We start from the raw sequence: 27,453 nt of genomic DNA, 5'->3' as shown, positions 1-27,453 counted from the left end.
AGCACCACGAGGCCTCGGAGTGCCAAGTGACACCTCTCCCCGTCCTCGCTCCGCAGGTTCTTTGTCATGATCTCCAGAACACTGTCGCTGCATTCCCTCAAGTCCAGGCACTCGAGGACCTGAAAGGCACAGGGCAGTGACAGGGCACCCGGCCAGCAGCAGCCCAGAACCGCACAGGGCTGGGCCCAGGCAGCAGCACAGGGCACGGGCACCGTCCCAGGCAGCTGCGGCTACGAGAGGGCAGAGAGCTGGGAGGCAGCTCAGCCAGGCAGCGCTGGCCTTCAGGCTCACCTCCACAATGAACACCAGGGCAGGGAAATCCCAGTATGGCATCTCTTTGCTGAGCAGGCCGAGCAGGTAGAATGCAATCCCACAACAAAAGTGTATGGATGAGTGGCGAATTTCTCTGACAAGAGGAAAAAGGAAACAAGACCCTGAGCCAGTGGGGCAAACCTCTGCCAGGAGTGACACACACAGTTCACATCTTTCCTCACCACCCTCCCAGCAAGGGGCCCTGGGCCATTTGGGAGTTGGTTGCTCCAGAGCAGCCTCCTCTCCCAGCCTTTTCCAGTCTGCTTGCCCACCCCTCAGTGACAAGGACCTCTGGCCCATGGCCACAGGGACTGTGTGGGGCACCCTGGGCACAGAGCACAAGTGGCTGGAGCAATGGGGAGAAGGGGGTCTCACCTGGCCAGCAGACCCACGGCATAGTGGTGGGTGTCAGCACAGAGCAGCGTGTCCCAGGCACCCTTGCGTTCCATTGCCACCACCACATCCTCACAGCGGAGAAGGCAGAGCAGGGACTTGAGGGTCCGCACTGCAAACCTGTGTGCAGAGCAAAGCCCAGGTCACACTGGGAGCACTGGCTCCTTCCCAGGCCACGTGGCAGGGACAGGAGCTCTAGGATGGGAGCACCTGTTGGGGCTGGTGGCAAGGCCGTGTTCTTCCTGGCATCCCTTCCAGAAGGTATCCACCTCTTCTGGCATATCCAGAGTGCTGAAGAACACTTGGAAGAGCAGGTGCACAAACAGTTGTGGGAAATACACCTTCATTATACAGGGGATACAGGGCACCTGGAGGACCTTCCACATCACCAGAGTTGCCTGCAAAGGACAAAGGCCCAGAGAGAGCGCTCAGTGCCGAGGTGTCCGTGTGGCAGGGCCCGAGCGTGGCAGGGAGAGGCCCGGAGAGACACAGGGGGAGCAGGGGGCCTGGTGGCCCTGAAGCTGCCCCTGGGCCAGGTTTCAGGCCAGTGCCTGAGGCAGGGAGATGCAGTGGGGGAAGGAGGATGGAGAGCTGCTGGAGAGGCAGCCTTGGGGCCAGCAAAGGCCACTTGCAGAAACTCACAGCCAGGGCAAAGACACCCGTTTTGTCCCCATCGTAGGTGCACGTGCTGCACACTGGCCAGTTCCCCAGCACATCCAGGAGTGTCAGCTGCACTGGCTTTGCAGTCCTGCTTGAGCACATGATGGTCTTCCACATGGCCATGGCAGCTCTGCAGGGTTAGAGCTCTGTCTCAGGGCGGGTCTCAGACACAGTACTGTGGCCTGGGCATCTCTAAGGGCCCAGGCTGACTGCTGGCTTTGCCTCTGCCCGCAGGGAGGGAGCACGGCAGCAGGCTGGGGGCTGACATGCCAGGGCTGGGAAAGGGAGCAGCCAGAGGGCCCTGGAAGTCTCTGCTGCTCAGACACCTGGGCCAGGCTGTGCAGGGTGATGGGCTGGGGAGCCCTGAGCCCTCTGGGCAGCTGGGCCCTTACCTGTCACAGGACGGGGCCACACGCAGGAGCGTCATGACTGCGTCATTTGTCAGTGCTAGAGTGAGATTCAGCAGGGCCATGTCCAGCCTGTGCTCAGCGGAATCATTGGCCAGGAGCCACTGGTGGATGTACCTCACCATGGCGGGCACCTGGAGAAGGCACAGGGAGACTTGGAAAGCTGCCAGAGGGAGCAATGTCCCCAGCTTCCCCAGAGATGTTCTTCCCTTCCCATCACACTGCAATGGCTTCAGAGGCTCACAAGGACCAGCAGGCGTGGCTTAGGAGACCAAGCAATTCCTTGGGGGATCAAACCCTGGCCACAGGCTGCTTACTTGCTTTGGATGGTAACAATCTTCCTCTACAAGCATATACAGCAGGGCAGCACTGGTCTTGCTTTGGAAGATGGGCGAGTATGGTCTGTACGCACCGCCCCTGGTGATGGTCTCTTCCTGACGAATCCTCTTGATGAATTTGCAAACAAGCTGTAGGAGAAGGGCAAGAAGCCAGGGATGTTCCATGGAGTGCTCCACACACGGTGCTCGGCCGAGCAGGGACAGCAGGCCCAGGCCAGGTGGGCATAGCTGCAGGTACCTGCGCTGTTCTGCGGAAGTGGCCACGGCTGGATTGCTGCTCTTGTGTGCGCTCCACGGCTGCATCTGGCAAAGAGCGAGCACAGCCAGAGCTGAGGGGCTGCGGGAGAGGCCGGAGAACACAGCCCAGCCCTGCGCTCCCCAGGCAGGGACAGCCCCGGGATGCCCCAGGGGGATGGAGCACGGCCACTGTGGGGTGTCTGCCTGGGCCCTCTTCTGTCCTGTTCTTGGGCATTTCCCCAGGGGATGGGATGGGATGGGATGGGATGGGATGGGATGGGATGGGATGGGATGGGATGGGATGGGATGGGATGGGATGCCATGGGATGCCATGGGATGCCATGGGATGCCATGGGATGCCATGGGATGGGAAGCCATGGGATAGGCTGGGATGGGATGCCATGGGATGGGGCCAGGCTGGCCGCAGGCTCCAGCACTGTGGCCCCGCTCTGCCACTCACCCTCCTGTGGTGGATGCAACGGCACCACCTCTTCAGTCTGCTCTGCTGTGGCAGCTCCAGAGCCTTCTTTCTCCTCCTCCAAACAGGCCATCTTGGGTACTCTCGGGGGTCTCTGCTCCATGTCAGTGACTGGAGCTAGTTGCAGGACAGAGGCCTTGAAAAAGGTCCAGGGCACCAAGTCCCAAGCTCTGCCCTCGAGGGCACCTGCAGAACAGAAGCCTCGGAAGGCCACGGGTCACCAGGTCCTGTGCTCTGCCCTCAAGGTCAGCTGCAGGAACAACGCCTCAGAAAACCTCTGGGTCAGACAAGAACGAGTGCACTGTGTGGGGGCTCCTCACAGCACCGCTCTGTCCCGTCGCGTGCTCAGAGAACTCTGGAGTGTTCTTATCACTTCCAGCCCCTATGTCACCACGTGTCACAAAGGCCCTTGGATACCCAGTACCATTCCATGCCACAGTGACCATGCTGCAGCGTGTCACAAAGGGCCCTTGCACACACTGCCACCTGCCCTGGGGCCGTCCCCAGCCCACCCAAAGTGGCCCCGGTTGGAAGGAATCCCTGGCCCCAAGTGTCTAAGGCAGCCCGACAGGATCTTTAGGAAGGGCTCAGCCCATCAGCAAACGCTGCCCTGCTCTGCGGGCTCAGGGCAGCAGAAGGAGCCCCCAGGGCTGCCGAGGCAGCCGCGCTGGCAAGGGCACAGGGCCTTCCAGGGAAGCTGGCACGGCCTACTTGGGACACGTCCCGGCTGCTGGCCATCCTAAACCCGTGGCTGTGACAGGCACAGGGAACGTGTGGGCCAGGGCACCAATGCTGCTCTGAGCCCCGGGGCCCGGGTAGCGCTGCCATCAGCAGGTGTGGCAGAGTCCCCGCCCAAGCAGAGCTGCCACCCCCCGAGCCCTGGCAGCGCTGCTGCCCCTCTCCTGCCCCAGAGACCTGTGCCCCGGGGGGCTTGTGTGCCACAGGGAGCCAAAGCCCACGTGCACTGGGGGCTGTGCTCCTCCCTGCAGGGGCTGTTGGCAGCAGCACCTGGAGCACTGCTGCAACACTTGGTCTCTGTCAGATGATGTTGCTCTTTCCTGGAATGATTTTTTCCATAGCTGGGATTAGCTACAGTACAAAAGCACCAACAGCTACTGAATTTCACAGGACAGAGAGACTCTACAGAGCCACTCGCATGTCTTCTTGGACTTTTCTGTGTGTTTTTCATGGATCCTTGCATAAAAAGCAGGCGAGTTTAAAGTTTAATGCAGCATTGTTTATATGTCTAGCTGAGGCCAGCTGCTAATATCTGGAGCATTGCGAAAGTGCAGAGGACAGACATAATTCTCAAAGGAGAAGGAGAAGGTGTTCTGTGTCTCTGAGTGTGGTGCGATCACCCTAAAGGAGCAGCCAATGGAAGTGCTGAAAGTAGACTTGCTGTTCTTGAGCACATTCCTGAGCAGGCTCTGCTGCTGTTTCTGTGGGGTCAAAAGCTGCCGGGGCAGCAGCGACTGTGCAGCCCTGCTGGAGGAGACGCGGGCGCCCTCGCCATGGTGGCAGCAGCTCTGTGGGCTCAGAGCTCTGTGACAGGGGGGCCGCGGTCACGGCACCGTGGCCTGGGCAGCCACCAGGGCCCGGGCTGGTCGCCAGCCCTGCGACTGCCCCCTGCCCTTTATTGGCAGCACCCAGACAACAGCCCCTGCTGGCCCCCTGCCCTCGCTGAAGGTGCAGACACCGAATACTGGGCCCTGGGCCTGAGGCCACGAGAGGACAAGTGACCCTTGCAGCCCTGGGGCCTCATTGCCTCCTTGTCCCTGCTCAGCAGCCTGGCAGGGGCCGCCCCATGGTCCTGCCCTTGGCATTGCACATCCCCACATCCCAGAGCCCATCCCGGGAAGAGCCCTGAGCAAGGAGGAAGGGACAGGATCTGCCTTGACAGGGGCTGGGGCTCAGGCCTTGGCCCTTTGCATTCCTGAAACACATCCAGGTTTGCTCAGCACCAGAGACACCTTTCCCTTGCTTGTTTCCACCTGTCATCACTGCCTCCAGTGTTCTGCTCTACCTGGAACCTCGGGACACATTCACATGAGTTGTGTCCCTCCTTGGGACCCATTAGAAGTTAAAGAAAGTTTGAAATTTGAATTTGATTTGGAGTTCTTGAGAAGTTCTTTGAGGATACTCTGAGGGACTGAGTCTGATGCAAAGAGCACCAAAGCCCCAGAGGGTCATTAAAGTCCTGGTGCTGTGTCTGTGTTGCTGAGCTGGGCCAGGCTCCTGGCCCAGAGGCAGCTCCTGGCAAGGGCAGCGCTGCAGAGAGACAGCTCTGGCCAGGAGCAGCTCCTGGGCACAGCCCAGCAGGGCTGGGGCACTGCCAGGGCAGCTCAGGGACACCAGCAGGGCACAGACAGAACTGACAGGGGCTCAGCACTGGCAGGGGCTGGGGGATGTCCCAGAGGGGGCTGTGTGACAGCGGCACTTCTGTGGCTGTGTCCTAGAGGCACAGAGCAGCTGTGATGTCAGCAAGGGGCTGTGTGACAGCACAGAGTGGGCTGTGTGAGGTCATAGGTTGGGCTGTGACATCACAGAGTTTCTTGTGTGAGGTCACTGAGTAGCAACAGCATAATAGAAGGGATTCTGTGTGACATCACAGAGCAGGCTGTGACATCATGGCATGGCAGTATGACATCATAGAGCAGGCTGTGATGTGAAACTGTGTGCTGTGACATTATAGAGTATCAGTATGGCATCACAGAGAGGATTGTGTAACATCATGGAGGGGGTTGTGACATCACAGAGTAGGATGTGAGGCCATGGAGTAGCCTCTGCCATCATGGAAGGTGGCTCTGTGACATCAGAGAGTGGGTTGTGACATCACTGGGTGACTGAGCAACTTCACAGAGCCAGGTGTGACATCACAGAACAGACTGTGACATCACATGGTGATTTTGTGACATCACCAAATCTTCTTCTGTGACATCACAGTGCAGATTTATATCACAGAATGGTATCCCAGCACTGGCCCTGTGATATCATGAAGGGGCTTTGTGACATCACAGAGCAGTTGTGTGTGTCATCACTGAGTTGTCTGTGACATCATAGAGTAGGCTCTGTGACATCATAGGTTGTGACATCATAGAATGGATTCTGCCATCACAGGGTATCTGTGTGACATCACAGAGGGGATGTGACATCACAGAATGGCTGTGTGACATCCCAGGGTAGGTTGTGTGTCGTGGGGACAGGACATTTTCATGCTTATTATCCCAAATCGTGGTTTCTGTCCCCTACTCCGTTTGTTGTGTCTATCGTTTTTGTCCTTCCCCCCCCCCCCCCCCGCCTTGGGGCTGGGCTTTTTGCATGCTTGCTTGGCCGGCTGGCTGCTTGCTTGCTCTTCTAGCTTTGCTTCTCTTTCTTTTTTTCCTTGCTTTTTTAGCTCGCTTGTTTTTTTTTTTTTTTTGCCTTTTTTTTTCTCCTTTCCCCGGTTTCTGTTGTTCCCTTCCTTCCCTTCCCCCCCCCCCCTTTTCCCCCCCCCCGAAGATATCGGACCGGCGCCGGGCAAGGGGCTCTGTCCGGGGTCTGCAAGAGAAGCTTCGTACCCTCCGCAGCGAAGAGAGAAACGGCTCGACCCCTTGGACTGGTGAAACATCTGTTGCCATCTCGGGCTATTTCTCTTGTGCTGGGAGTGTTTTTTTGTGTTCTTTAATAAACAAGCTTTTTCCACTTCCCCTCTGAAGAAATTCTTCCCGAACCCAGTGGTGGGGAGGGGGGAAGGTGCGGAGGGTTTTGTTCCCTATAAGGGGCTCCTTTGGAGATATTTTCCCTAATTTGTCCTAAACCAGTTCAAATAATTTGGTGGCCCGTACGGGGATACCGGACGAAGTGGAAAAAGCTTTACTCTAATAATATTTTTTGGCTTTAACTGTTTGTGGGAATATTGGTATGTCTCCTTTTAAAGTTGTAATGTCATTTGGAGTGAAAGCCTGCCTCTATCTCTGGTCATTAGAGTTCTTTGAAGTTTTCATAGCTTTATGGTCACTGGGGTTATTTTCTTATCCAGAAATAGCTCCGGTATTGTCCCTAATACGTAGCTTTTGTAGCAGAAGGGCACTAACCAGAATATTCATCGGGCTGGGCTTGAGTGTGATACTTTGCAAGGGGCTTATAAAAATGTTGTTATCGGTTCCAGGAATGTATAATTCGTGGTTGCGGCTGTGTGTTAAATTTGTTATGGGGGAGGAGGTTATTCAGCCTTTGCTTTCCTTTTCCTCCTCCGAATTGTTTACATTTCTATTAGAAAATGTTCAGTTCTCCCTGACTGCCAAGGACACCATCTTTCTGTTATTTAATTTAACAACCTTGCTCTATACTGTCTGCAGTTTATATAAGATGAAGGCTGCAATTTCTAGAGGGGCTGGTGAGACCCCTGATTTAGGGGTACAACCAAGGGTAAAAAGTCCTGAGTGGTGTGGGAAATGGGAGGATATGGGCCAAATTTTAAAGGAGTTTTCTGATCCGGTAGACTGGGACTTTCCATCTGAACAAATTCAGAACCCGGCTGAGGTGGCGAAGTACCTGAAAGGGAAATGCCAGGATAACCCTAAGGAGAAAAGGATCCTTGCAGTGAGCTGGGCCCTGGCATATGCTTATCGTACCCTGCTAGATACTGTAGGGCAGCAGACAGAGGCAGGGGGGCAGGGAGATAAATCAGCAGCTATCCCAGTTACTCAGGCTGCAGCTAACACCCCAGGCTCGAAGCCAGCAGTTAAATCAGACAGTGAGCCTCAGCCAAGGGCTGTTGCTACTAGTACAAGAAGTGGAAAGTGTACAGATAAGACTGACCGACCAGTGGAGGATGATGATGATTACGATGCAGGAGAAGGACCCTCAACACCTCCTGACATAAAATCAGGAGTCAGAGCAACTGGCACAAGATCAGAGGCCACTATTGATTCCTTCTCCCTGAAGGACCTTCGAGGCCTAAGGAAGGATTATCGGCGACAGCCCGACGAATCTATAATTAGTTGGCTGGTCCGCCTTTGGGATGCGGCAGGGGAGGCTACCATTCTGGATGGCACTGAAGCGAGGCATTTGGGATCCCTGTCACATGATCCCGTCATCGACCAAGGCATGATGAGGGGGGCTAGCCCTCACAGCCTCTGGGAACGGGTCCTGGACAGCGTGGCACAGAGATATCTGTGTGCCGATGACCTCTATGTTCAGCAGACACGATGGAAGACCATAGAACAGGGGATCCAACGCCTGAGGGAGATGGCAGTGGTGGAGATCATTTTTTCAGACGATGTAACAACTAGGAATCCGGACTTTGTACCATGCACACCTGTAATGTGGAGGAAACTGGTGCGACTTGGGCCACCTGAATATGCTTCTGCGCTAGCAATAATGAAGCGGGAGGAGGTATATGAGACTGTACTCGATATGGCGAAGAAACTTCGGGCATATGCGGATGCTGTACATGGCCCGACTCATGCCAGAATTGCAGCTGTGGAAACACGACTGCAGGAACTAGAAGACAAAATAGAAGAAAGCAGCAAGAAACTCAGGGAAGAGATTAAGGAAGACCTCCTCCAAATTTCAGCTGTACAAATTAGAGGCCCTGGTACCCAACGCAGACGTTCCCTTGTTGGGGAGAGAAGGTACACCCCACGAGCTGAATTGTGGTTCTTCTTACGTGAGTCTGGAGAAAACATGAGGAAATGGGATGGGAAGCCTACTGCTGCTCTGGCACAACGAGTGCGTGAATTGAAGGAAGGTAAGAAAAGGAAAGCAGCCCCAGTTGCCCGTAGCCGAACAGCCAGGTATGATGATGATGATGACATGTCTGATCCCCTTGAGGGAACCTCCAAGACATATGCCCCAGGAAAGAAGGATAAACAGGCGTAGAGGGGCCCTGCCTCTAGCCAGGTAGAGGCATGGGAAAACCGTATCTTTTGGACGGTGTGGATCCGATGGCCTGGCACATCAGAGCCACAAAAATATGACGCTTTAGTGGATACTGGTGCACAGTGTACTCTAATACCATCGGGACATGTGGGGGCCGAGCCTGTTTCCATTGCTGGTGTGACAGGGGGATCACAACAACTGACCCTGGTGGAAGCTGAGGTGAGCCTGACTGGGAAGGAGTGGAAGAAACATCCCATTGTGACTGGCCCAGGGGCTCCGTGTATTCTGGGCATAGACTTCCTCCGGAACGGTTATTACAAAGACCCAAAGGGACTCAGATGGGCTTTTGGCATAGCTGCTGTAGAGGCAGAGAACGTTAAGCAATTGAACACCTTGCCTGGACTGACAGAAAACCCATCTGCAGTAGGACTCCTGAGGGTAGAAGAGCAGCTCGTGCCAATTGCGACCTCGACAGTGCATCGCCGGCAGTATAGAACGAATCGAGATGCCGTGATCCCCATCCACAAAATGATTCGTGAGCTGGAGAGCCAAGAGGTGGTTAGCAAAACCCACTCACCCTTCAACAGCCCCATCTGGCCTGTGCGTAAATCTGAAGGGGAATGGAGATTGACGGTGGACTATCGTGCCTTGAATGAAGTGACACCACCACTGAGCGCTGCTGTGCCGGACATGCTGGAACTCCAGTACGAGCTGGAGTCCAAGGCAGCGAAGTGGTATGCCACTATTGATATTGCTAATGCATTTTTCTCCATTCCTCTGGCAGCAGAATGCAGGCCTCAGTTTGCTTTCACCTGGAGGGGCGTGCAGTACACCTGGAACCGACTGCCCCAGGGGTGGAAACACAGTCCCACTATCTGCCATGGACTAATCCAAACTGCATTACAGGAGGGTGAGGCTCCAGAACATCTGCAATACATCGATGATATCATTGTGTGGGGGAAAACGGCAACAGAAGTGTTTGAGAAAGGAGAGAAAATAATCCAGATTCTCCTGAAAGCCGGCTTTGCCATCAAGAAGAGCAAAGTCAAGGGACCTGCTCGAGAGATCCAGTTCCTTGGAGTGAAGTGGCAAGATGGACGGCGTCAGATTCCCACCGATGTCATCAATAAGATCACAGCTATGTCCCCACCAACCAGCAAAAAGGAAACACAAGCTTTCCTAGGCGCCATAGGGTTTTGGAGAATGCACATTCCGGAGTATAGCCAGATTGTGAGCCCTCTCTACCTGGTCACCCGCAAGAAGAACGATTTCCACTGGGGCCCTGAACAGCAGCAAGCCTTTGCCCAGATCAAGCAGGAGATTGCTCATGCTGTAGCCCTTGGCCCAGTCAGGACAGGACCAGATGTGAAGAACGTGCTCTACACTGCAGCCGGGAACCATGGCCTGTCCTGGAGCCTTTGGCAGAAGGTGCCTGGTGAGACTCGAGGCCGACCATTAGGATTCTGGAGTCGAAGCTATAGAGGGTCTGAAGCCAGCTACACTCCTACAGAGAAGGAAATTTTGGCAGCCTATGAAGGAGTCCAAGCCACCTCGGAGGTGATTGGCACGGAGGCACAACTCCTCCTGGCACCCCGACTACCAGTGCTGGGGTGGATGTTCAGAGGAAAGACTCCCTCTACCCACCATGCCACCAGTGCAACATGGAGCAAGTGGATTGCTCTCATCACACAGCGCGCCCGTATTGGAAACCTGAATCGACCTGGGATTCTGGAAGTAATTACAAACTGGCCTGAAGGTGAGAATTTTGGTCTCGCTGATGAAGAAGAACAAGAAGTGACACGAGCGGAAGAAGCACCACCATACAACCAACTGCCGGCAGAAGAAACACGGTATGCTCTTTTTACTGATGGTTCTTGCCGCATTGTGGGAATGAAACGGAAGTGGAAAGCAGCTGTATGGAGCCCCACACGACAGGTCGCAGAAGCCACTGAAGGAGAAGGTGGATCAAGCCAACTCGCTGAACTTAAGGCCGTTCAGCTGGCTCTGGACATTGCTGAAAGAGAGAAGTGGCCAAAGCTCTACCTCTACACTGATTCGTGGATGGTAGCCAATGCGCTGTGGGGCTGGCTGGAGAGATGGAAAGGGGCTAACTGGCAGCGTAGAGGAAAACCAATTTGGGCTGCTGAAGAATGGAAAGATATTGCCACCAGGTTAGAGAAACTACCTGTGAAGGTTCGCCACGTAGATGCCCATGTCCCCAGAAGCAGAGCTAATGAAGAGCAGCAAAACAATCATCAGGTAGATCAGGCTGCAAGGATAGGGGTGTCAAAGATAGACCTAGATTGGGAACACAAGGGAGAGTTATTCCTAGCTCGATGGGCCCATGATGCCTCAGGCCATCAGGGTAGAGATGCCACCTACAAGTGGGCACGAGACCGAGGGGTGGATTTAACCATGGACAGTGTTTCTCAGGTTATCCATGACTGTGAGACGTGTGCTGCCATCAAACAGGCCAAGCGAGTGAAGCCCCTATGGTATGGTGGGCAGTGGTCCAAATACAAGTATGGGGAGGCCTGGCAGATTGATTACATCACACTGCCTCAAACCCGCCAAGGCAAGCGCTACGTGCTCACAATGGTAGAAGCCACCACAGGATGGTTGGAAACCTACCCTGTGTCTCATGCTACTGCCCGTAACACCATCCTGGGCCTTGAAAAGCAGGTCCTTTGGAGGCATGGTACCCCTGAGAGGATTGAGTCAGACAATGGGACTCATTTTAAAAATAATCTTATTAACACCTGGGCTAGGGAACATGGCATTGAGTGGGTATACCACATCCCCTACCATGCACCAGCTGCAGGTAAAGTGGAGAGATGCAATGGATTGTTAAAGACCACCTTGAAGGCATTGGGTGGGGGGTCTCTCAAGAACTGGGAGCAGCATTTAGCCAGGGCCACCTGGTTAGTTAACACTCGAGGTTCCACCAACCGAGCAGGTTCTGCCCAGTCTGAGTCCCTCAATATAGTAGATGGAGATAAAGTCCCAGTGGCCCATGTCAGAGGTTTGTTGGGGAAGACAGTATGGATTAATCCTGCCTCGAGTACAGGCAAACCCATTCGTGGGATTGTCTTTGCTCAAGGACCAGGTTATACCTGGTGGATAATGCAGAAAGATGGGACAACCCGTTGCGTACCTCAGGGAGATCTGATTGTGGGATGATATCATTGTTTGTTAAGCGTGACCACCATTGTCTGTACATTAGATCATACAGACAGATGAAACAGAAGGAAATATGAAAGTGTCGAAGGTCTGAGCAAGTAAGAATGAAAGAAAACGTGTAAGTGTGGAAGGTTGGAGCAAGTGAGAAGAAAGTTTACGTTGTTCAATAACATGTTCATGATATGGGATAAGGGGTGGAATGTCGTGGGGACAGGACATTTTCATGCTTATTATCCCAAATCGTGGTTTCTGTCCCCTGCTCCGTTTGTTGTGTCTATCGTTTTTGTCCTTCCCCCCCCCACCCCCGCCTTGGGGCTGGGCTTTTTGCATGCTTGCTTGGCCGGCTGGCTGCTTGCTTGCTCTTCTAGCTTTGCTTCTCTTTCTTTTTTTCCTTGCTTTTTTAGCTCGCTTTTTTTTTTTTTTTTCGCCTTTTTTTTTCTCCTTTCCCCGGTTTCTGTTGTTCCCTTCCTTCCCTTCCCCCCCCCCTTTTCCCCCCCCCCGAAGATATCGGACCGGCGCCGGGCAAGGGGCTCTGTCCGGGGTCTGCAAGAGAAGCTTCGTACCCTCCGCAGCGAAGAGAGAAACGGCTCGACCCCTTGGACTGGTGAAACATCTGTTGCCATCTCGGGCTATTTCTCTTGTGCTGGGAGTGTTTTTTTGTGTTCTTTAATAAACAAGCTTTTTCCACTTCCCCTCTGAAGAAATTCTTCCCGAACCCAGTGGTGGGGAGGGGGGAAGGTGCGGAGGGTTTTGTTCCCTATAAGGGGCTCCTTTGGAGATATTTTCCCTAATTTGTCCTAAACCAGTTCATTGTGTGATATCACAACATTATCTGTGACATCACAATATGGGCTGTGGCATCACAATGGGCTGTGTGACATCACAGGGGCTGTGTGAGGTCACTGGGGAGGTCACTCTGCCCCAGCCCCCCTCACAGCTCCCCCCAGAGTAGTCCAACCCTGCTCGTGCACAGCGGGGTCCCCTGTCCCCCCGGGTCCCCTCGTCCCCGGCGCCACAGCCTCCCCCAGAGGATGTTCCACGAGATCGACCCCAGAGCCTGACATGGGGAGGGGGGGCCGGGGCCCTGGGGTGTGGGACAGGGGGACAGGGACCCCCCGGCAGTGTCCCCGTGTCCCCCAGGGCCAGAGCCTGGGCCAGGGCTCCTTCACCCTGTTACGAACAAGTGCTTGAGAGTGCTGAAAAAATCCCCAGCAAGGGATCAGCAACAACCAGATTTAATATTAAGTGACAGCACCACAAAATTCCTTGGCAAGAGTCACTCTGCTCCTGACTGGACACTTCAAGCACACGAAGGAAACAAAGCAACAACAAAACCAAACAAAATCCAGGCAATCAAACCAGAAAGGAACCGAAAACCGTCCCTGTGTGTGTGTGTGACACAAGGACAGTGAGGGCAAGGATAAAAGGAATGTGGCCCAAAAGCTTAACAGAGCTCAAACTTAACAGGACTTAACTTATAACTTAACCTTAACTTCCACCTTAACCTTAAGTGATACCTCGAACTTCACAATTTAGCAAAAGAACAGAGCTTATCAGTATTTGACCTATGACCTATGACTTTGCAGTTTAACAAAGCAATAACATTTAACAGTATTTAACTCAGCTTATAACTTATATTAAACATAACTACTTAGGAGAAAAACAACTCTTAACAACATTTAACTTAGGTTATTCCTCATGACTTAACCTTACTTACAGGTCTGACTGACTCAGCTATCAAAGGCACTCCAACCCCTCCGAGAGCATCATTTCTGTCACTTTTCCCCAGCACAGGCACTCCTGTGTGCACACAGACACAAAGAGTCAGTGCAAGGCACCTGGAAGAAATTCCCCTGAGGGAATTTCCCTGAGGGGAAGAAATACTCCCTGTGGATGCTTTGGCATCTCCCCAGCGGGTGAAGGGTTGAGCCTGGAGGAGTGGGGACATCGGCCCAGGCTCCCTCGTTGTTCAGGATCCCCGAGTGCAGCAAACGGGAGAGTTCCCGGCTGGGAGAGGCCCCACTCAGAGGGTGTCGCTGGCCCAGGAGAGCTCCAAGGGGCTCCTTTTGCAGCGCTGTTTGTAGGGCCCCAAGAGAGGGGCTGCAGTCACAGCAATGGTTCCTCCTGGCCGCACTTGGCATCAACAGCTTTCTTTGGCAGTGTGAGAACAGGCATGTTGTGCCCCTGAGGGAACAAAACCAGTTCCCAGGGCTGCTCCTACAGCAACCAGGAGCTGGTTGGGCAGCAGCAGTGCCTGGAGCAGACAGTGTTTGTGCTGAGCTGCAGAGGAGCTGAGCCCAGGGGCTGTTGGCCAAGGCCGAGGCCCAAGGAGCATTTCTGAGCTGGCAGGGCGGCCTGAGAAGGGGAGGGGGGAATGCAGCAGCACAGGGCCCATGGAACCAAGGGACCATTGTGACACTGTGGGGCCTTGTGACACCAAGGGACCATTGTGACACTGTGGGTCCCTGTGAGACCAAGGGACCATTGTGACACTACGGGGCCACATGGAATCATGGAGAGCACTGTGACATCGCTGGGCTCATGGAACCAAGAGGACTGTACTGATACTGTGTGACTCCATGGAATGTAGGTATCATTGTGACACTGAGACGCCCCATCAAACCAAGGGTCCGTTGTAACATCGTGGGGCCTCCTGCAGCCGTGGAGACCATTATGACACTTTGGGGTGTCATGGGACCAAGGGGCCATTGTGACACTGAGGGGACTCCATGAAGCCAAGTGTCCCTTGTGACATTGCAAGGCCTCGTGGAACCATGGAGGCACCATTAAGTGACTTTACAGCCTCATGGAACCATGGGGCCGCTGTGACAAGGAGGGCACTCATGGAATCACGGAATCATGAAGATACTATGGGGCCCTATGGAATAAGCAAAGCATTTTGATACTGTGAGGCCTCATGGAACCAGTGAGACCATTGTGACCCTGGGGGTCCCCACAGAACCAAGAGGAACATTGTGATACTGTGGGGCCTTGTGAAACCAAGAGGCCTTTGTGACACTGCAGGGCTGGAACCAAAGTTCCATTGTGACATTGCAGGGCCTGGTCGCATCAGTGCTCCATTGTGACACTGGGCAACCAAAGGAGACAATTGTGACACTCCAGGGCTGCATGGAACCAAAGCTCCAGGGCAACACAGAGGGGCCTCCTGTCATCAATGGTCCATTGTGACACCACCTTTGTGGAGCCAAAGGAGACCATTGTGACACTGCAAACCCCCAGGGTCCAGAGGTCCATTGTGACATTGCAGTGCTCATGGAACAGAGGAGTCACATGTCATTGTGGGGCCTAGGGAACCACAGAGACCATTGTGACAATGCAAGGCTTCATGGAACCCAGGCATCGTTGTGACATTATGAGGCACCATAAAACTAAGGGAACACGGAACAAGTCTGGCTGGTTTGGCCTTCTGGGCCCCCTGAATGGTCCAGCTGACCTTGGTATGTTGAGAATCTCCTGTTACCTCCTACTGAAACACTGGGGCTCTGTGCTTTCCTTCCTATGGAAAAGAACTCTCCTTCTCCTCCAGGCACACATGGCCAGAATTCAGATTTCACCTCCAAATTTCCTTATATCAAGGAATTCTTTCCACAGGAATATTGCCAGGACAAGTCTGGCTGGCAGTGGTTTCATGGTCACTTCCCATCTGTCTTCAAAACACCGGTGAAGGCTCTGTGCTTTCCTTCCTATGGGAAAGAACTGTCCTGCTTCTCCAGGCACCCATGGCCAAGACTGGGGTTCCATCTCCAAAATTCCCTAAATCCAAAGACTGCTCCCAGACAAAATCTGCCATTGCTGACAACTCTGCTGACCTTGGCCTAGTGAGGCTCTCACCTGCCTTCCAAACACTGGGGCTCTGTGCTTTCCTTCCAATTGAAAAGAACTGTCCTTCTTGTCCAGGTGCCCATGACCACAACTGGGATTTCACCTCCAATATTCCCTATTGTGACAGACTGGAGGAGATTGTTGGCTGGAAACATTTCACGTGTAGGGGAGGAAGGGGCAGGTCCAGCCCTGCCCTGGAAGCCCAGCACTGCCCTGCCCTGGGACCACAATCCCCCCAGAGCCTCTATCCCAGCCCAGCAGTGGCTGCCAGTCCCTGGCACAGCACAGGCAATGCTCCACAGCCACCTCTGGAGCCCCCGCCCAGCTCCTGAGTGACCAAATGAGCCCAAGTCTCACCTGGGGGAAGGGCCCAGGAAGACCAAGGGGTATTGAAGGCTGACCACAAGGCAAGCACACATCTTGACCCTACCTCCTCTTGGAATTTCTGTCTGAACACTGCTGAAATCCAGGAGGCAGTAGCTGTGTGTGTGCTCCTCTGTATTTTTCTTACTTTTTTTCTCTCTCCCTGTCTGCTTCTACTTTATATGCCCCTTGGAAATTTTGATGAACTTAAAATTGAACAGCTTAGAGTTTGCGAAGTTGAATGTGCCAAATTAATGCTTTGAAAAGTGTTTTTTGTTGATTTAATGTCATAATAAAACTTTCGCCAAAGTTTCTCTGATTTTCTAAAGTTGCCAGTAAAGGCTGTATTGCTCTTTCTCTTGTCAGTATTTCTCCAGGGAGTCCAACTCAGAGTACACAAAGAATTGTAATTCCTATTAAATGTCTCCTTGAGAAAGTTCTCTGGGGGATGGGGGTCAGGGCTTGTCTGTCCTGCTTGGCACAGCACAGGCAGGGCTTTCCCAGCCACATTCCACACTCCATTGCCCAGCTGGAGCCGCTGGTGCCTCTGAGTTCTGCTGGCCCAGCCCCAGGGACGCTCTCCTTGTCTGCCCATTCCCCCACGGTCTCTGGGCAGGGATGGCCTCAGTGGGGGCTGCTGACATCCTCAGCAACTTGGAGCCTGCTGCTGGATTTCACTGCTCCAGAGGCTTGTTCAGCCTGCAGCTCTTCAGTGCAGGAATTCAGTGTCCAAGGGCTCACTGACATTCAGAACACCTTAACAAGCCAAGCCTTTGGGAATAATTTGATTTTAGCTTTCAAATCTTGTGTGGTTAATTCAACACATTTCATAAGTGTATTCAAAGTGAATGTATAATTGAATGAATACTTACAAAGACAGTGAGAAAATATTATTTAGGTCCTAATTAGTTGTTTGTTTTTTTTCCTGATCATAAATCGATATGTGCAATCTACAATTGGCACTGAATCCAAGTACCTCCTCATGCAGTTTGAATAGATATGAAAATCAAGACCCTCCATGGCTGACAATCAATCAGACTCTGTCCCTACCCCCTCCCCACCATTTCCCCCATCCAAGCCCTGGCACTCAGAGCAGCCTTGTGCAAATCTCAGCTCCCTCCAGCCTAGGCTGCACCTGCAGCTTTCAGCTCCTTGGCTCCAACTCCCACCTGCTTTCCTTGGAGAAGGAACTGCCTGAGACACAGAGGGATGTTCATTGATTGTCAGCCAACAAAGCCGAGGGTAGGCACAGCTCCATCAAATGCAAAAGTCATTCTTTTCCCTGGCTCTGCCCTGGCCCTGATCCCCACAGCCTGTCCTCTTTCCTTCATCTCTCCTTTGCCAGGGAGCTCTGCTGTGGCTGTGGAGAGAGATCCAAGCGAAGCCCCTGGAGTGGGAGCCACAACTCATCAGGTTTGTATGCTTTGAGGGAGCAGGAACGGGTGAGACTCAGAGGCATAGAAAGGTTTCTCTTCATGGCACACATAATAAATGTAAACATGATAAAATTTAAGAAACATCAAAACCCTTCCCTCAGCACCTTGTGACATGCCAGCAACATCTGACATGTCCACCATCCACAACGGATTGCCATACAGGAAGGATTTTAGACAAAGACTTAGGAAGAGGTGACATAAAAGATACAAATACAACTAAGATGTTCACTAAGAAGGTGTTGAAACTCCTGAAAGATTGGGCAACTCCCTGATGCTCAAAGCACTAAGGCAGTCAACAGAGACACAATGGAATGAGCAGAGACCAGCTGCAGGAGGAGATCTGGGAACAACGGGAATTACATAGATCCGGTTACTCCAAATCAAGAAATCTCCTTAGACATGGCCATTTCAACAAGAGAGCTGGAAACACCTGAAGGAAGAAAGCCATGAAATACTAGAATGAAAGTTGGTAGCAATGGTTGAGGGGAAGATCAGTATTTCTTCTCCTGACATCAGTAGAAGAAACCAGTAGATCCAGGAAATTCCCCTTCCTGGTGGGAAAATTTTGCCATTTCTTGAAAGTACTCAAATGACCCCGATAAAAAATATTTTCTGGTATGTTATGAAAGCAACAGGTATTAAAACCTTTGCCCCTTTCCAGGCAGACATCAGTTTTGTGTCCATGAAGAGGCAGTGCCACTTCTGCATTGAGGTGCCCAGGGATTGGATCTCTCTGAGAGCACCTGAGGGAGAGCAGAACACCTTGCAAGCTGCAGGTCCCTGACAGCCCTGCACGGCTCCTGTCCCATCAACATCTGCCCTGCCCCAGTCTGAAACAGGGCCCAGCATGGTGCCGGGATCATCAGAGAGCTGAGGTGTGTGCTGGAATTCCATGCTCTCCCCATCCTGCAGCAGCCCTGCATTTCCCTGCTCCAGCCTTGGTCTCCAGCACAGCCACGGAGGCTCTTTGGGCTCCTGACTGTTCCTGCAGCCCCCAAGGGCAGCTGAGCTCTGCCTGTGGCACAGTCAGCCCTGGCCAGCGCAGGCCATGCTCAGCAATTGCTTGTGTGTGCCTGGCCTTGCTGTCAGCCTCGGCAGCGGCTGCGTGGCCCCTTGGTGGCCCTGTGCTGGCCCAGCCATGGTGGCCCAGCCCCTGTGAAGGCCCAGCCCAGGCCAGGAGCATTGCGGCTGGGAACGGCCCCTGTGCCGTGCTGCCCACAGCAGCCTTGGGGCTCTGTGCCCCATGGCCTCCCTGCTGGGCAGCCTCTGCCAGCTCCTGCACAGCCCCTGGAACCTGTGGGCCTGCACAGACAGCCCTGCCCCGGGCTCTGCCGGCCTCTGGGCCAGCAGAGAGGCCGGCCAGGGCTGGCCATGGCTGGGAACAGGCCCTGAGCCCCGCAGGAGGATGGAGCTGGGCCACAGCCAAACTCAGCCCAGGGCAAAGCTGGGCTCAGCAGCCAGGGCTGCCAAGGCCTGGGGACAGAGGCTGGCAGTGACAAATGTCCTGGGCCCCCTCCCTGCTCTGTCCATGCCCCCAAGGGCACAGAGCAGCCTCCTCTCTGGGGCACTTGCCTGTTTGCAATGCCTTGCACAGGCGCTGGCCATGCCCCACAAGGCCTGGGCTGAGTCCTGCCCCTGCACGCTCAGCCAGGCTGAGATGGACACTGATGGTTTCTGGGGCAGGCTCTCTGAGCCCAGCCCAGCTCCCTGCAAGCTCTGCCAGCTGCCCTGAGCTCTGGGCAGCACCAAGGGCCTCTCCCCAGCCCAGCCCAGCCGGCTCTGGCCCCACAGCTCTGCTCAGCCCAGGCTGCTCTGGCCACTGGCCCCACGGCCTCAGCCCCTGCCAAGGGCACAGCAGCAGCTGCAGCTCACACAGGACTCTGCCCCAGCCATGGCGGAAGGTGCTGGGACAAGGCCAAAGGAGGCTCCCTGGCTGCCCTGCTCCCCTCTGGCTCAGGTGCTGAGAGCTCTGCAGCCCCTGCTGCCATCCCATGTGCCCAGGGCAGCACAAAAGCCCTGGCCTTGGGGCCCTCAAGAGCTGCTCCTGCTCCAGGCCCAGGGCCCATCCCAAAGCTGGGGCAGCCACAAAGCTGTGCCCATTGCTGTTCATTGCTGCTCTGATGGGGATGGATCCTCAGCCACTTGGAGGTTGATGATGAATTTTCCTACTCCCAAGGCCTCTTCTTTCTTGAGCTCTTCAGTTCAGGAATTCAGTGAGAAAAGCTCATAAACATTTGTTCAACATGCCCAAAGAAGAAAAGCCATTTGGAATAACAGAAGTTTTCAAGTTTTCTGTAATTAATTCGACAGATATCTGAAGTGTATTCAAAGTGTATATACTGTCTTGAAAACAATGCAGACAGAACAGTTTGTTCTGTTTAATTTTTTTTCCTGTTTATAGATTGATATCAGCAATGTCCAGTTGATATTGAGCCCCAGCACCTTCTAATGCAGACTGAATAGCTATGAAAATCAAGATCCTTCATGGCTGAGAGTCAGTCAGACTGTGTCTCCTGTCCCAACCATTTCCCTCATCCAACCCCTGGCACTCCTATGGACCAGGAATGGTGTCACCAGCAGGACCAGGAGAGCAATTCTTCCCCTGTGCTGGGCGCTGGTTTGGCAGCACTTTGGGTGCTGTGTCCAGTTCTGGGACCCCAAATTTAGCAAGAACGTGGAGGGGCTGGAGTGTGTCCAGAGAAGGGCAACAAGGCTGGTGAAGGGTCTGGAGCAAAAATCCTGTGAAGAGAGGCTGAGGGAGCTGGGGTTGTTTATCCTGGAGAAGAGGAGGCCCGGGGGAGACAAGGTGGTGTCAGGGCACAGGTTGGACTTGATGATTTCCAACGTCTTTTCCAACCTTGCTGATTCTGTGATTCTCTGAAACCACCCTTGCAGCAGTTGCACGATGAGCCCTGGGCCTCCTCTTCAGAAGCTCCAGCAGCCCAGGTGCCTCAGCTTCTCCTCCCAGGCCCAAAGCCCATCCTGTCAGTCCTGCAGAGCCTCTGCAGCTCCTCCTCATTGCCCAGAACAGGGAGCCCCACAGGCAGACACAGCAGCCCAGATGTGCCCCCCTGGCCTGTGGTGCCTCTGGAAAGGGAGCAGCACCAGGCACTGCAGGAGCCTGCAGACAATTCCTGCAGCACCTGGGGGATGATCCTGCTGCCCAAGGGACGTTCCCATGGTGCCAAGTCAGGAACTGCAATGGGGAGTGGGGCCAGAGAGGAAAGGGCAAACAGGGATGGGCTGTTTGCAGGGGAGGGAACAGGGGTGGGCAACAGGAAGAAATTTGTACCAAAAAAAGGGGGGAAAAAAGCAAAGGTGAAGCCAAGGAAATGCTCAGGGCAGTTCAGGGGTGGCTGCCAGGCAGCCCTGGCTCTGAGCAATAGCGTCTGCAGTGGGACAGGAATCTCCCAGCTGATGGGAACAAAGTTTCTGGCTGACTGCAGAGGCCAGGACAAAGCTGAGTGGTTTCCCTGCTGTCCCCCAGCTCTTCCTGGCCCCAGGGGCTGATGACATTTGTGCTCCCTCAGGTTCATGTCCCCACAGCAGCAGCTTGGGGGTGCTCCTGCCTGCTCTGTGCAATGCAAACAGGGGCTCCTGAGCCAGTGCTGCCGTGGCTGTGCCTGCAAGGATGCGGCACCTCTGTGAGCTGGGGGAGAGGCCAGGGCTGCAGAGAGGGGATGTTGTTGGCAGCTCCATGAGGACGCTCTGGGACGCTGCCCTGGGCTGTGCAGCACCCTGGGGATGGATCAGCCCCTGCTCTGCTGCTCCTTCCCGTCTCCCCCAGGGCCCTTGCAGAGCCCCAGCCATGCTTTTGCCCCCAGCCTGCCCACGGCCAGCCTGGGGCTGCTCACCCTGGGGCTTTTCTGTGCTGAGCATTGGCCTGGCCGTGTTCTTGAGAGAGCCTGGGCAAGGAGCCTGGAGGCCCCAGGGCCTGGCCTGAGGCGTCAGCGCTGCCCCAGCAGTGCCCATGGCCTGTCCCTGCTGCAGCCCCGGCACTGCCACCCCCAGGACTGTGCCCGGCCCCGAGAGCACTCAGGCCCTGCAGCAACACCAGGGCCACCAGGGCAGCGGGGCAGGGCCACGGCAGCAGCACTGGCAACACCAAGTGCTGCTGCTGCTGCTGCTGGGCACAGCTGCTGTGCCAGCACTGATCTGCCCCAGCTCTGCACACCGACATTGCTGCTGTAGCTCCAGAGAAGGCAAGAATAGAGGGATCTCTGCAGAAAACTTTGCTGGGAGATCCTTTAGTTCCTTTAAAACCTTTGAGACTGCAGCCCCTCATTGGCACAGTCTGTGGCCACAGGGAAGGTGGAGAGAAACAAAGTCAGAGATGGCAGAAACAATCGTCTAGCTTTAGGAAGAATATTTAAAAAGGAAAATGACAGGGAAATCAAAGAACCAAACCAAAAGAGCTAGAAAAGATGACTTTTATTACAAGTGATTTGCCGAAACTGGCAATCACTTTAATGCTTCCTAAGATGTCCAGTGATCAGTCTCCTCACTGCAGCCTTGAGCTCCTGGTTCCTCAGGCTGTAGATGAGGGGATTCAGGGCTGGAGGCACCAGCGAATACAGAACTGACACCGACAGATCCAGGCATGCAGAGGAAATGGAGGAGGGTTTCAGGTAGGCAAGTACTGCAGTGCTGAGAAATACATTTCTCCTGCATTTTCCCTTTTCAGATTCTTTCAGTCATCTCCTGAGAGGTACAGTTTGTTCTGGTGCTTTTTATGAACTGATTGTACTCTTGATTTAGATGGAGACTGTGGAATTGTTTTCAGATGTAGAAGAATCTGGACTGAAGACAGAAACAAACTCCCTGTCAGCCCATTTTCATCTTCTAGATCATTTTCAAGATGTCCTTGGGGGTGTTGGAATGATTATCACACAGCTCTCCACTTCTGGCTGCAGGCTCTAGAGTTTCTTTCTCTGCATTCAGTCAGGCTTGCATTCCCTAAGAGTTCTTGGTAGCCTCTCATGTTTTCTTAGGGTAGAACAGTAACAATGAAAACCTTTCCAATGGCACAACTGCCCAGCCCACAAGGAAAAGAAAAGAACAAGCTGTCAAATTCTTCAAATATTTCTCCTGCTTTGCTGCAAGTGTTGTGCTGCACCCACAGTGTGGAAAGCTGCAGTTGGTGGCACACCTTGTGACAGAAGCTGCACCTCGTTCTCCGGGAAAGGTTCTTGGAAAAAGCAAACAGTACTGAGGAGAAGATTCTGGAAAAACTGAAAGAGCTTTTAAGAAATTAAATGAAAATTGAAACAATTCAAGACGTTTTTCTCGATTTGTTTTTATGCTCCCCTTTTCCATCTTGCACTAGTTGTCCATCCCATTAATTCCAAACAGATCTCACTTCTAAAATCAGTTCTAAGATCCATGAGTTGGCAAGTTTAAGACATTTTAAGATACCATGACCTAGACACAGTTTGGCTTCCCCTGTTTTTCTTGGAAATCAATGCTGGAGAGGTAAGTGCAGTGCTTGGGTCAGGTACAAATTCTGCATTCAGGGAATGCGCTCTGAGAGTGTTTGACCCTCAGCAGGGACAATGCACAGCAGGGACCGAGGGGATTCCTGAGCCACTGTGCAGGAGTCCAGACTCTGGCTCTTGGCTGAACTCGGCAAAGTTCCCGTGTTTGGACAGGCTCAGGGGCTGCCCTCGGGGAACGTGGGGCTCGGGGCGGGGGCGAGCGGGCAACGGACAAACGGACACGGGGACAAACGGCCCCGGAGCTTCAGTTGCAGCAGCAGCAGCAGCAGCGGCAGCAGCAGCAGCAGCAGCAGCAGCAGCGGCGATAGAAGAAACTTTAGATTCCCTTCTCCTCTCCCTCTCCCGCTGCCCCGTACCTCTCCCGCTCTCCCTTTCCCGCCGTCCCTCTCCTCTCCCCGCCTCCCTCTCCCCGTGCCGGGCTGGGCCATGCCCCCGGCCCGCCCCCGGCCCCGGGCGGGGCTGCCCCGTGCCCGCCCCCGGCCGTCCCGCCGCCGCCTGGCCTCAGCCCGGCTCTGGCGGTGCTGGCGCTGGCGCTGCTGGGCGGGCGTCAATGCCTGGGGCTGGGGCGGCATCGCCGGCTTTTGGCTCCGCCTGGCCCGGCCCCGGCCCCGGCCCCGGCCCCGGCCCCGGCCCCGACCCCGAGCCCGAGCCCGAGCCCGGCCCCGGCCCCGGCCCCGGCTCCTCCCGGGGCCCGCGGAGGACACAGGCGGCGTTGCCTCTCCCGCCGCCTCCGCTGCGGCTTGCCCGGCCCGAGCTCCGCCGCTCGGCAGCGCAGCCGCCGGCCCCGAACCTCCCCTGTCGCGTTCCAAAAACAGAACGCCGGGGGATGGCCGGGCCGGGGCGGGTGAGGGGCGCTCGGGGGCAGTTGCTGGCCCCGGGCCGAGCGCTGACAGCCGCGTCCCGCCCGCAGGGAAGGCGCAGGAGGCCCTGCAGGAGCGGTACCGCCTGGGTTCCCTGCTGGGACGCGGCGGATTCGGCAGCGTCTGGTCGGCAACGCGGCTCTCGGACGGCGCCCCGGTGAGCGGCGGGGCCGGCGGCGGGCGGAGGAGGAGGGGGCGCAGGAGGAGGAGGAGGAGGATGGGGCTGGGCAGGGCAGGCGTTGAGCTGAGCCCGCTGCTCCCCTTGGCTTGCAGGTCGCCATCAAAAGGGTGCCACGGAACCGTATCCGGCACTGGAGCGAGCTGGTGAGTGAGCCGGGACAGCGGGAGAAGCCGGGCCGTGCCGGGCGGGGATGAGCCGAGCCCCGGCATGGTGGAAGCCACCAGGACGTCTCGAGGGAGAGTGGGCGTGGGGCCAGCACAGGGCGCAGAGCATCCCGGGCTGGCTGAGGGGTTGCCCAGCCCTGGCCCAGCATTGGCCCGACTGACGGCATCGTGCTCCTCCTGCAGCCCGACGGCACCAGCGCTCCCCTGGAGGTTGTTCTGCAGGACAAGGTGTCCACTGGCTTCCCCGGTGTCATAAAGCTGCTGGAGTGGCTTGAGCTCCCCAGCGACATTGTCATGGTGCTGGAGCGGCCAGAGCAGTCTCAGGACCTCCTGCATTTCATTCGGGCACGGGGGTTCCTGCGCGAGGAGGTGGCGCGGCCGCTGTTCCGCCAGGTGCTGGAGGCTGTGCGGCACTGCACCAGCTGCGGGGTCCTGCACCGTGACATCAAACCAGCGAACATCCTGGTTGACCTGGTCACCGGGCAGGCAAAGCTGATTGACTTTGGCTGTGGCACCTACCTGCAAGACACAGCCTACACTCACTTTGCAGGTGAGCCTACACAGGGCTGTGCTCCCGCTCCTGGCATCTCATGGCCCAACATCTCTCAGCCCAAGCTGGCTGTGGCAGCGGGGATTCTCCCTTTTGCTGCCACTCAGGGGACTGAATCTGCAGCTGAGTTGCTTTAGAGCGGGGGTGGGTGGGGAGCCAGCTTCCAGCCCTGCTGGCAGCCTTTGCCCACCACTGTGCCCAGGACTGGGGCTGGGCTGGGGCAGCCAGCCTGACAAAAACAGCCGTGGGTGGGGGTAGCAGAGAGGGAGGTTGGAACCTGTGTCCCAGCCAGTTTGTGTGCAGGCAAGAGGAAGGGCTTGGACTGCTCCACTTGCCCTGTTTGTCTTGGCTTTATAATATGTTTGGGGCAATGCAGGCAGGGAGAATGAGGGCATGGTTTTTCCCCAGCACGCAGTGGGTATTTCCTTTGCATGTCATGGTCAGGCTTAGCCAGGGCTTCCACTGTCCCCTTCCCACACCAGTGTCTTCTTTTGCAACCCAAAGTTTGTACACCAGTCCCAGGTGCTGGTGAGAGGACAGTGGTCACCCTGTGTGCCACTGATGCAGCCCTCGCCCACCCAGGGAAGCTGGGGCCAGGCTCTGGGAGCAGCAGCATCCCCCTGATGAGCTCCATCTGTATTCCACAGGAACACCATCATACAGCCCCCCGGAATGGACCCGCTTTGGCTGGTACCATGGCGAGCCAGCTACCATCTGGTCCCTGGGCATCCTGCTGCACGAGATGGTCTGTGGGAAGATGCCTTTCAGGAGGGGCTGGAACTTCAGCTGGGGCCAGCTCTCGCTGCCACAATGGCTCTCTCCAGGTGGATCCTCTTCTCTGGGCATGAGTGCAATACCAGTGCTGGGAGACAGCAGTGGGCTCGGGAGCGTCCCGCTCTGGCAGCTGCTGAGGAGGTGGCACATGTCCTGCTCTCCCCCAAAACCAAGAATTGATGGGAAAGTTCAGGCCCAGCTTTGAGCGCATCCAGCATGGCCTGGGCAGGGAATAGTGGGGCAAAGCCAACAGGAGCCTTCTCCAGCTGACGGGCAGTTTCTGGTTTCTCTCCCCAGAGTGCCAAAATCTGATGGGGTGGTGTTTATCCATGCACCCCTTGGCCAGACCCTCATTAGAAGAGGTGTTCTGTCATCCTTGCATGCAGGATACTCATCTGCCCTAGAAGAAGGGAGAGAGCCACAGGCACACTTTGATCCAGGGCCCTGGTAAGTTACAGCTGCACTCATGCCTTGGCAATGAGAAGCAAAGGAACCCAGCCTGTGTCACTGCACCAGGGTCATGGGATGGGAACACGCAGCCCTTGTGCTGGAGCTGAGCTGCTCTGCCCAGCCCTGGTGGCTGTCATCCAAGCAGGTTTTGCTTGTCCTGGTTCCCTGACAGCTGGGGCCCTGGGCAGAGCCCTGACAGCCTGGTCTCACCCCAGGGAAGGAGAAGGAGCTCCCAGAGAAGCTGTACCGGGTGGGGCTGCTGCTGCAGGAGACAGCGAGGATGACATGAAGGATGACAACCTCTTCCTCAACCTGGCCACCAGCAGTTGAAGGTGATGCACTATGATTGTGGCACCTTCTTCAAAGCCAAACTCCACAGGGAGTTTGCAGATGAGTCCACACGTGGGGAAATGCTCCCAGATTTGGGCATTGCCCAGCCTGGTTGGGATGCAAAGGTTTCCCCTTTGCTGGGGCAGATGGAACTAAATCTTCAGTCAGCTGCCCAGCTGCTTTTTTGGCAGGATGGGTGGGATGGGCTGGGGTGGGTACGAAATGGGAGTGGGCTCCTGGCCCTGCCAACAGCCCCCAGCACCCACCGTGCCCCGGGCTGGGGCTGGGGCTGGGGCAGCCAGCCTGACACAAACCCCCATGGTGGGAGCAGAGGTGGGACTCCAGAACCTGTGCAGGGGCTGCTTTGCTGTGCAGGCAAGGAAGGGCTTGGGCTGCTCCACTGCCCTTGTTTGCTTTGGGATCATGGTTATTTTGGGGGCCAGTGCAGAGGGAAAGAGAGAAAGTGTGGACCTCCCTCACCCATGGCTGGATTTTTCCCTAGCATGTAGGGGTTGGGCCTTCCTCAAGGCTCTGACAGAGCTAAGAGTTTTGACCTTTCTTCTTCTTTTCCCTTTTTGTCTCTAACCTCTTTTCAACAATTTGTTTGTTTTTTTCTAGAGGAAGCATTCTAGGTGGTCCAGTCTGGATTGGGAAGTGCTTGGGACCAGCTGCAGCGTGGATGGGCCGTGCCCTTGGAGCAGGCTGAGGACATCGTTTGGGACCAGCTTTTCTTCCAGCCGTGGATGGCGTGAGGTGGGTGCCCGTCTGCTTGGCAGGGTGGGATCAGAGCTTTTTGGAGATGGCAGCGAGCACAGGAGCATCCTGCTCTGGGCAGCTGCTGAGGGCTGGATGTGCCATGGCTGGCTGCAGGCTGGGCACATGTCCTGCCCTCCTGCCCTGCTCCCAAAGGCAGCACTGATGGGCAGCTCTGGGCACAGCTCTGAGCCCGGCCAGCACGGCCTGGGCACTGTGGGCAGCTGGGACAAGGGGACAGGAGCCATCAGCTGACGGGCAGTTTCTGCTTTCTCTCCTTGCAGCCAGGCTCTGCGGATGCTGAGGCTGCTCTGGGCTCTGGCAGGGCTCTGCTGGAGCTCAGCACCGGGCTGGAATCAGCCAAAGAAGAAATGGTGTCACCTGCAG

The 27,453-nt window shown here is 55.3% G+C and overlaps 1 long non-coding RNA gene across 2 annotated transcripts; it reads left to right on the top strand.

The window, feature by feature from the left end:
* Positions 1–24,952: 24,952 nt before the first annotated feature.
* Positions 24,953–27,060, top strand: LOC135284827 (uncharacterized). Of its 2 annotated transcripts, XR_010349949.1 has the most exons (4): positions 24,953–25,583; positions 25,831–25,980; positions 26,199–26,315; positions 26,932–27,060. It is a non-coding gene; the product is annotated as an uncharacterized LOC135284827 (long non-coding RNA). The 2 variants fall into 2 exon arrangements; XR_010349948.1 differs by lacking the exon at positions 24,953–25,583 and having other exon boundaries at positions 25,597–25,980.
* Positions 27,061–27,453: the final 393 nt, after the last annotated feature.

Source organism: Passer domesticus, chromosome 21, assembly GCF_036417665.1.
Source record: "Passer domesticus isolate bPasDom1 chromosome 21, bPasDom1.hap1, whole genome shotgun sequence".
In the NCBI taxonomy this organism is placed as follows: domain Eukaryota; kingdom Metazoa; phylum Chordata; class Aves; order Passeriformes; family Passeridae; genus Passer; species Passer domesticus.
This window is presented reverse-complemented; position numbering and strand designations above follow the sequence as displayed.